Below are 9926 nucleotides of genomic sequence, written 5' to 3'. Positions count from 1 at the left end.
GATGGAGGACCTCTCTCTCTGCCTCTCCTACCCTCTCTGTAACTCTGACTTTCAAATGCATAAATAAATCTTAAAACAAAAAGAGGATTTGAGTATTTAGCCTAGTTCATAAGATATACACTTCTGACATCGAAGTTTGTGGGATCAATTCCTGGTTCCAGCTCTGGATTCCAGCTGCCTGCTGATGCAGAACCTGACAGGCAGCAATGAGACTGGGTCCCTGTCACCCAATTGAGGAAGCTGGACTGTGTTCTAAACCCCTTACTCTGGCCCAGGCCAGCCCTGCCGATTGCAGGCCGTTGGAAATTAAGCCATCACATCTCAATTTTTTTTTAAAGCAAGCCTAAGAATAGAAAAAAAGGTGAACATTTACCATGATAAGTATGTCTTATCCCTACCCTAATATTTGAAGAATCTGAGGATTAGGATAGATTCATGCCTCGTCTAAATTTATACCTGGCAAGGGGTAAAGTTGTCATTCAAACTGAGGTCAGGTGAAGAGTTACATTCTGGTTTTTATTTAAGAATTAGCAAGAAGCAAGGAAGTGAATCAAGGAGCAAGGAAAGGATGAAAGCAAACATGGTTGTAATTTGAAGACGTTGCCTTCGACTTTCTTGTCCCGGAGGATGACTGAGTGAATTAGTAATGGCAGCATTTAATGGCGTATTTATGGCAGAAGTTCCTCTGACAGAAACCAGAGAGAACGCTTCCATCGCAGGTTTTTCCAAGGCAGAAAGAATGCTACCTTTTCATCTTGCTTTTCCAGCGAGGGCACAGGAATATAACGCAAGATGCGAGGTGAGTATTCGTAATGGCGGTGATTCGGGCTGAGATTCTTCCAGGAATCAGACAGAAGAGAATTCTGATAAAAGTCAGTTGGCTTTCCTTCTTTCCTCAGATTACCAGGTGGAGAAGAGTATTTAGAAACAAAAACCCAAAAACCTGACTCTACGTGCTCTGCCAGATGTTTGCTAACGACGAGTAAAGTGAAAGCGAAGCTCGAAGGTGTCTGCGAGTGAGAGGTGTGGTTCAGCTCTTGGGGGCGGGGGGGCGGTGGTGGAGCGGTTATTATTGTTTAAAGGTGTGGAGGGAGCTTGAGCAAATCACCGAAACAGCTTCAAAACACTTCACAAGTCACAGCAACCAGTCATCGGTGTGACTGTGAACCAAAAACTTCCTGTGACTGCCAGGGCAAAAGGAAGACCTGCAGTCCTGCAGTCATATCTGGCCTTTTAATTTGCTGCTGCTTTCATTTTGTGAGCTTTGAACTGTGAATCTCTTAGACTGCACGGATCAAATTCCTTAAAGATTAAAAGCCCTGAGATAAAGCAGTCAGCTAAGAGCACAGTGCCAAGAACGTCAAATCATCATTGCTGTCCAGAGGACCCTGTCGCTGAGTCTAGGGTGCTCAGACTTTCCCTTCTCATCATAATATTCATCACAATAAGATGTTCAGGTTATGGAGGTAATAACTTAGAGATTACATGCAGCTTTTTCATGGCTTTTCCTTTGTTTTGAATATGCATCTAAGATTTTAAAAAAGTAGTATTCTGCCAGTACTGTGGCTCACTTGGCTGATCCTCCACCTGCGGCGCTGGCACTACGGGTTCTAGTCCTGGCCGGGATGCTGGATTCTGTCCCAGTTGCTCCTCTTCCAGTCCAGCTCTCTGCTGTGGCCTGGGAGTGGTGCAGTAGACCTTGGGCCCTGCACCTGCATGGGAGACCAGGAGGAGGCACCTGGCTTCTGGATTTGGATCAGCACAGCATGCCGGCTGCAATGTGCTGGCCATGGTGGCCACTTGGGGGGTGAACCAACGGAAAGAGGAAGACTTTCTCTCTCTCTCTCTCTCTCTCTCTCTCTCTCTCTCTCGCTCACTAACTGCCTGTCAAAAAAAGTAGTATTCTTATTTCTATTTGATTGATTTCAAGACAAGCCTTTCTTAGAGTAAGTGAACATGCTGTTTCCTCCTACTGGGCACTTTCTCTTCAGACATATCAGTGGCCTACTCCCTTATCTCTCGCAGATTTTCAGTCCTATGTGCACTTCTCAATGAAACTATTTGGCCCATCCATTAAAATGTCATTACCTCAACTTTCAACAGCCCTGAACCTCTTTCCCTGCTATTTTCTCTCTCAGAGCAGATATCAGTTTTAATACAATTTAACTTTTGATTTAGCCACCGTTTGCCCTCCCTCATCCATATGCAATGTAAACCCCATTAGTTTATGTCTAGGAGGACAGGTATTTGACATACACCATGGAATCTGATAGCCATTATTTGAGTGAAATAGAATCATAGCTAAGGAGTGGTAGAGGTAGAATTCAAAGTCAGACCATGATTGCATTCTCAGTTTTGGTGCTTAAATACCACTGACAGAATGTCCACATGTGGGAGTTTGTGGTCAGAGTTGCAATAGTTCAAGTATCATTCACAATTATCAAATTGAATCCTTTATTTTCAAAATGATGAACTAAAGGTCATATGAATTATCATAAGCACTCCAACATAGCTTGACTTTCTGAAAGCAGTTGCTTAAATAGAGTTGAAAAATTAATCTTTTATGGATTACACTTGTCAATTTGTTTTATTCCTTCACATGAAAAACATATGAGTGTTATAAGGTGAGAGTTGTCCATATGAAAGCAGGGGAAGCAGACTAATATCCCTGCTGGCTACAGTAACCCAGAATCTATCTTCTCTGAACATCAGTTTCTTCATCAAAAGTGTGAGGAGATTGCACAGTGTTATTTCAAGTTGCCCTCCAAATCTCAAAGATTCTCACTGATGTGTAATTGTGTAATTATATGATTCATAATAGCATCATGAGAGATATTTTCAAAAACGTCGAATACAGTTTTTGTTTCTGGAAGTCCCAAAACATTCTAAGTAGATTTTTCTTGATAATCGCTCCCTTTATAATATTTGTAAGTGAAGCACAAGGCAAATAATTTCTGTAAAGCTTGTAACCTTGTTACACTATTAGATTCCCGCCAATGACAGCCATTTTGATCTTTAATAAAACAAAATAAAAACTCAATTCCATTTTCCAATCTTTGTAATTTGACTGAAAGCTGCAACTTGACTAGTGTCTGTATTAGAAAACTGAGATGGCAAAAGAAATAAGCAAGTTATCACTAAATCAAAATTGATAGCACTGGATAATGGAATTTGAATAGTAACACGAGAAAGAAAAAAAAAATCCTCAGATAGCACTGAATGCTTGCGACAAACATTCCTGAAGAACTGCTGCACACCTGACTCAGCACTTTATGCTGTTAAATAAAAGCCAAGAGGAACCCTAACCCCAATTACAGCATATGCTTCATCTATACTCTTGCATTGTTCAGTGAGTTTCTAGTTTCTTGAGAAATAACCATTTGTGATTTAGTACTACAGAACTTTCCCAGGCAAATTGAATAAGAGAATTTAGAATATTTAATATAATGCAGGCAAATGTTTTAAAAGCCCTTATTATTGAGGAGAAATCTTTTTAATGCTCTTTGGTCAGACTGACTGTCTGCAGTGCTTGGCCTTGATGAAAGGAAAAAAAATTCCTGGCTAATCTCTACAGTAGGGAAGAAATCTAGTAATTACATTATTCTTTGTTTAGACCTCAAACAAACAAGCTAATAGCTTCTTATTCAGCTAACTGTTGTGTTTTGATTATAGGCCATTAGTGGGCATTGTAAAATGCAAAAGTTTTCTCAGACTTTTCTCATGGATATTTGAGTAGTTCATACTAATGAGTCAAATTTAGTTAATTCTTTCATGTTAGAATCATGAGGAAGCAAAATGGCTTAACTGAGTAACAAATGGTTATCAAAAGTATATGATGAACTATAAATCCATCTTTGCTTTCAAGCTAAAGCAAAAGTTCAAACTAGTGATCTGAATTACCGAAACTAATAACACAAGACACATTTGAATGACTGCAGAGATTCAGTTTGCTACCTTATTTCCCTTATTTAGTTCTATGCTGGTACTTACTTTGTCAGTACAGCTCTATACCAGTGTTCACTTTATCAGCACTTCCTTACTGTTTGTAAAAACAAGCAGAAGGAACTTGGCTATGACTGACTGGCACTTTGGTATCAATGGCAGAATGAAAAAAAAAAAAAAAAACAGTACTTTCATTAAGGACTGAAGCCCACAGGATAATTATATGTGGCTGGAAGAGATATCTGTGGCTGCTCACTCATCTTCTCCCTGGAAGAAGATTTTGTCAATTCAAAGTTGAATGGCAGTACCGACTCCTCTGAAGACAGGTGCCTATTCAGGAAAGCAGTTTATTGAAGATGGACTTAGAATAGATGTACTATTTCCTACTCTGCTGATGTTTTTCTGATGTTTTACTGGCTTATTCAGTCTTCTCTGCTTTCAAGAAATAATATTATTTATGGGGTTATGATTTGGGAGATATAACAAATCCCCCCATTTCTAAGATTTTTTTTATTCTCCCCTCTCTCAATCAACATTATGACTACTGTATCTCCATTAAGAAAAAAAGTAGTTAGGCTGGTGTACTTTCCCTCACGGGGCTTCAAGCCCTGTTCCCTCTAGGCTCTTCCTGCCACATTTCCTCCAGTGTCTCAGGCTACTGAGGTTTCGCCTCACCTCACTTTCCAGCGCTGGTGCGTATACTCAGTAGCTGGGGTCCCGAGCCATGGGCGCCCGTGTCCTCCACGTATGTCCACCAAATCCCACTAATTCCGGAAGAGTTTTATCTGCAGTTTTTTCCCCAACTCTTCCCTGAGACTACAGTATCTCCACTTTTATTTAAGTATCTTTTCCCAGACTATCAGTGAGCTTCCTCCCTATTCCACCATCTTGGAGCCCTCCAATCTCTACATCTTCAGAATCTAATATTAAAGTGTTGCATTTTTGGGATCACATTGTCTTGCTCAATGCTGTTTCTTGAGGTTTCTACATTCATTTTTAGACATTTGTGGAGATATTTGTTGGTGTTTTCCTCTGATGGCTTTTATCTTTGAATTATCCCTCTATGGCTTAGTGGAGTGTCTGCAATTTTAGTGAATACCCAGAGGTGTGTGTTTGGGGTAGCCACAGCCGTGCACATATCAAGGATGACACCAAACTTAGGCCTTGTGTATCTCCTCTTGATAACAGAAGATGGGGGGGGGGGGAATGGGCAAGGTCAACTGTGTTGGCTTTATCACACCCTCAGCTCCTCTTTCATGGTGATTAATGCCAGGGTATCAGCCCTCAATAGGTGTAATACTCACCTGTGCTTCCTCACGGAATACACAAAGGATCTGCGCAGTTCTCTGTGTGAATGCAGACTCCGTTGCATTGTCCCACCCCGGCCAAATCCAGAGGGAGTTCTGAGAATGTGGAGCAGCCCACAGTGATTGCCCAGATATCCAGCTACATCCTGAACCCTCTCGTGCAGTCACAGTGTCTCGCAGTCTCAGCACTCAGGACTCCCACAGTCACAGGATGTAAAGGATCCACTCTGCCCTGCCAGCCTATTCCAGCCACAGAGAGACTGGGGGATTCCTAGAGCCTGCTACCTGTGGTGCTCCACTGAGGTAGATTGAGCCTCAGAGCCTGTGATTTGTTGAGAAGTTAGGGGCACCTCACAGTCATATGTGGGCACTGAGCTCCTTGTCAATCCTCCTCCCATACAGACTCAAAGTCAGTGGGAAATGTGGATTTTTCCTTCTGGTAAAATCCCTAGGTTGCATGTGTTGACACACCCACCAGCTGCAGCCCTACTCTCATTTTACAGTTTCGCTGGGCAGGAACAAGAGCCTCTGCAGGTAGTACAAGTGCTGGAATGGCACCTCCCTGCTCCTAGTCAGGTGGGTACAGGGAGCTGCTGTGATTGCCTCTGCTGAGAAAATTAAGACTGTCTTCATCAGCTGTTGGGTGTGCACACAAGTCCTGAAGCAGCTTATACCTACTTATGTCCAAAATGGCACCTGCCCTCTCACAGCCAGTTGCTGGGTACCCTTGTTGTGGGGGATGGGGAGAGAGATACATACCCCTTTGCTTTGTGTCTGTGTGAGTGAGCATCCTGATCCCCTTAGGTCTCTGGGCCAGACTCAAAAGATAGTATAGCCGTAAGGCTCTCCCTCCTGCTGCAGCATCACCTTGCTTTCTGAAGCTGGTGTTTACTCGGGCTCAGGGCTGCTGGTGTTGTTTGCTGTGTCCATGGTCTTTGCTGCATGTCTGCACCTTCCACATGGATCCATGGTACCTCTCCTCCTTCCACAGAATCTCCACAGCAGTTTTCTCTGCTGCTTTCCCCAGACAATGCACTTTCTCTGCTTTTTTCCCCCACTACATTCATTTTCAGTCTAAAACAGATTGTCCTGCCGCCATTCTCCTTGGAGTCTCCTTGGAACATTTTATTTTTATGTATTTTAAAATTTACAAAGAACCTCTAGAAAATTTGTAAAATAATCTAGGTAACTCCAATATGTCCTTTAAAGAGATTCATCACCTATTCATTGTGTTTTGTCCAATTTTCAAACTTTTATCAATCCATCAAATATCTTTCTTGTTATATTGATACTTGGATACATCTCTGAGTCATTTGATGTTAATCAGGGACATTCTACTTGTACCTAATTATTTCAGTGCATAATTCTTAAAAACAAAGACATTCTGTTATATAACAAGAGCACAATTAACCGCAAGCCAATTTCATTTTCATTTTAACACAACACTGTTGCATAGTCTGAAATCCACCATTGATATTTTAACTGCGTAACAGAAATTTAATGTCATACAGCATAATTGCCATACCATTTTGGTCTTCTAGCTATGATAATTATTTCACTTTTCTCTCTTTATCTTGGCATTGATCAGTTTGATAAATAAAGGCTAGATCTTTTGACTCTCAATTTGGCTTTGTTTGATGCTTTCAAATGATTCAATTTAGAATACACACTCTTATAAAAATATTATATAAATCATGCCACATCCTGCTGAGTTTATTATGTCAAGAGACATATGAAGTCAATTCTTCCAGAATTGGTTAGGTTGAATAAGATTATTTTGTTGAAGGAGTTTCAAGTCACTATAGAGTTTTTCTTTTAGCATATATAATTAATGAAAAATGTGTAATAAGATATAGAAGGCAATATAAATATGGTCATACATGATGTTCTTCCAAAACTATCCTTTATTAGAAAATCTATTATAATCTAAGGCAACTCATCTGCCTCTTCCTCTTCTATCTTTCACCACCAGTGCCATGCAGCAGTTGATTCAGTGGTCTCATCGAATTTCCTATCATCTGAGTTATCTACTTCCTGCATTTTAAAATTTGTTTATCCTATTTCCTATAAATAGAAGCTACTGCTAAATGATTGTTTATATTTGGATTTCAGAATTTTATGAAGATTCTCTTATACATCAGACTGTGCTTGATATTTTAAATTATTAGTGCAGTCCCATGACCTGATTCCCCACTTACACTGATGGCAAGAGTGGTTACATTGTTCAGATGTGGATTCAGTCTGATTTGTCCATTATAAAATTTCCCATCAATTTTTTAGCTAATGGCTTTATCATGTACTGTTGATTGTTGCCTGGTTATATATAATGACAAATTAATCAGTTTTCTAGTTTATTCAGTTTTAATTAGCTAGAATTATATGCAAGAACTTTTCCACATCAATTACTTGATTTCCTTGAAGTTCATTGTAGTAATGTCAGGTAAATGTTTGATTCCTTTCACTTTTCTCAAGAAGTAAAGTTGGTTTCCTAGCCACAGTTATTGGTGAAAAATTAGGATTATTAAGCATTATAAATTTACAAAGTTGCATGTATTTTTATGTGTGTCAATAAATATGAGCCATTATTTTTTTCTAATACTTCCATTGGATGCCAAGGAAGCTCTTTAGATTTAACTCCTGTTTCTTTAATTTTTTTAAAAAATATTTATTTATTTATTTGAAAGCCAGAGTTACTGAGAGAGAAAGAAGGAGAAAGAAGGAGAGGGGGAGGGGGAGGGAGAGAGAGAGAGAGAGAGAGAGAGAGAGATCTTCCATCTGTTGGTTCACTCACTAAATGGCCACAATGGCCTGGGTTGGGCCAGGTAGAAGCCAGGACCCAAGAGATTCTTCTTCTAGGTCTCCCCTGATGTTGACAGAGGCCCAGGGACTTGTGCCATTTTTCACTGTTTCTCAGCTCATTAGCAGGAAGCTGGTTAGGTATTGAAGCCACCAGGACTCAAAACCTCACACAAATGGGATGCTGGCTCTGTAGGCCATGGCTTAGTGAGCTGCTGCTCCATAGCACCAGCCCCCTCCTATTACTTTTGACACAATCTCACCTGTTTGATTTCTTTTTAAAAAGATTTATTTAAATTTAATTAAGAGAGAGAATCTTCCATCCTCTGGTACACTTCCCAAAAGACCACAATTGCTTGGGCTGGGCCAGGTCAAAGCCAGGAGCCAGGAGTGTCTTACAGGTTACCCAAATGGGTAGCAGAATCCCAATCACTTGATCTATCTTTCACTGCTTTACCCAGGCCATTAGTAGGAAGCTGTTTGGAAGTAGAGCTGCTAGGACTCAAACCATTGCCCATATGGGATACAGGCATTGCAGGTGGTGGCCCAACCCAACCCAACCCAATGCCAGGCCCACAACCTTGAATTGTAATGCAGAGCTTATCTTGCATATTTTTTGTTCAAGACTTAAAATTTTTCCAAGCAATCTTGATTCCTTGGACTGGAAAGTAGATTTATGTACCACCAGCTGGTCAATAGAGATGCTTATAATCAGTGAGTTGTCAAACACTTAAACATTTTCAGTGGACATAAGTAGTAATAAAAATTTTTGAGAAGGATGTCATATATTAATATTATAGTTCAAATTTGGCAGCAAGTGATGTTATTTTACACTCCTCATGTCATATTTCTGCCTGTTATCACCAGGCACAATCTAGCCAGGTACTCCAGTAAGGTAAGCTATTGAATACAGCTTTTCCTCTAGATTCAAGGGAAAATTAATAGAGTATACCCTTCTCTTCTAGAATATTTCTCTGGTTTACCAATTGTCTATTGGAGATTGTCCCCATCCCTTTTCTGGTTCCAACCTGTTTGAGACTTACGTAAATAAGGGTAAAACAAAGATAAATGTATAATAGGTTGTTAAGTATTTTTTTTTAATTTTTATTACTATAGACAGAACAGATTTCATGTACTCCATAGGCTCCATTCTAAGAGGATGTCTTCTTCCTTTTATTTTTCCCTCAGTATCACACCTCCCTTATTTTTATTTCATTAATTTTACAAATATATAATTTCAGTCTACTCTAAAATCACAGACTTAATGTACCATTAACCATAATAGTGAACAATTAAAAAAAAAAAAAGAGCACAGCTCTGCAAGAGTATAAACAAGGGCTAAAAGCAACAGTCAAATAACAAGGTTCTGTTTTATTCATATACATTTTGTATATTCTATATTAAATATTACATATCAGATAAAACATGTAATCCTTGTACCTTCAATAGTGGCTTATTTCATTAAGCATAAGTGTATTCAGTTACATCCATTTTGTTGCAAAAGATGGGATTTCGTTCTTTTTTATTATTATTCTTTGACAGGTAGCGTTATAGACAGTGAGAGAAACAGAGAAAAAGGTCTTCCTTCTGCTGGTTCACTCCCCAGTTGGCTGCTACAGCCAAAGCTACGCCGATCCGAAGCCAGGAGCCAAGTGCTTCTTCTTGGTCTCCCATGCGAGTGCAGGGGCCCAAACACTTGGGTCATCCTCCACTGCCCTCCCGGGTAATAGCAGAGAGCTAGACTGGAAAAGGAGCAACCGGGACTAGAACCCGGTGCCCATATGGGATGCCAGCACCACAGGCGAAGGATTAACCAAGTGAGCCACAGTGCCAGCCCCAGGATTTCATTCTTTATATGACTTAGTAGTATTCCATAGTGTA

Source organism: Oryctolagus cuniculus, chromosome 1, assembly GCF_964237555.1.
Source record: "Oryctolagus cuniculus chromosome 1, mOryCun1.1, whole genome shotgun sequence".
Lineage (NCBI taxonomy): Eukaryota > Metazoa > Chordata > Mammalia > Lagomorpha > Leporidae > Oryctolagus > Oryctolagus cuniculus.
This window is presented reverse-complemented; position numbering follows the sequence as displayed.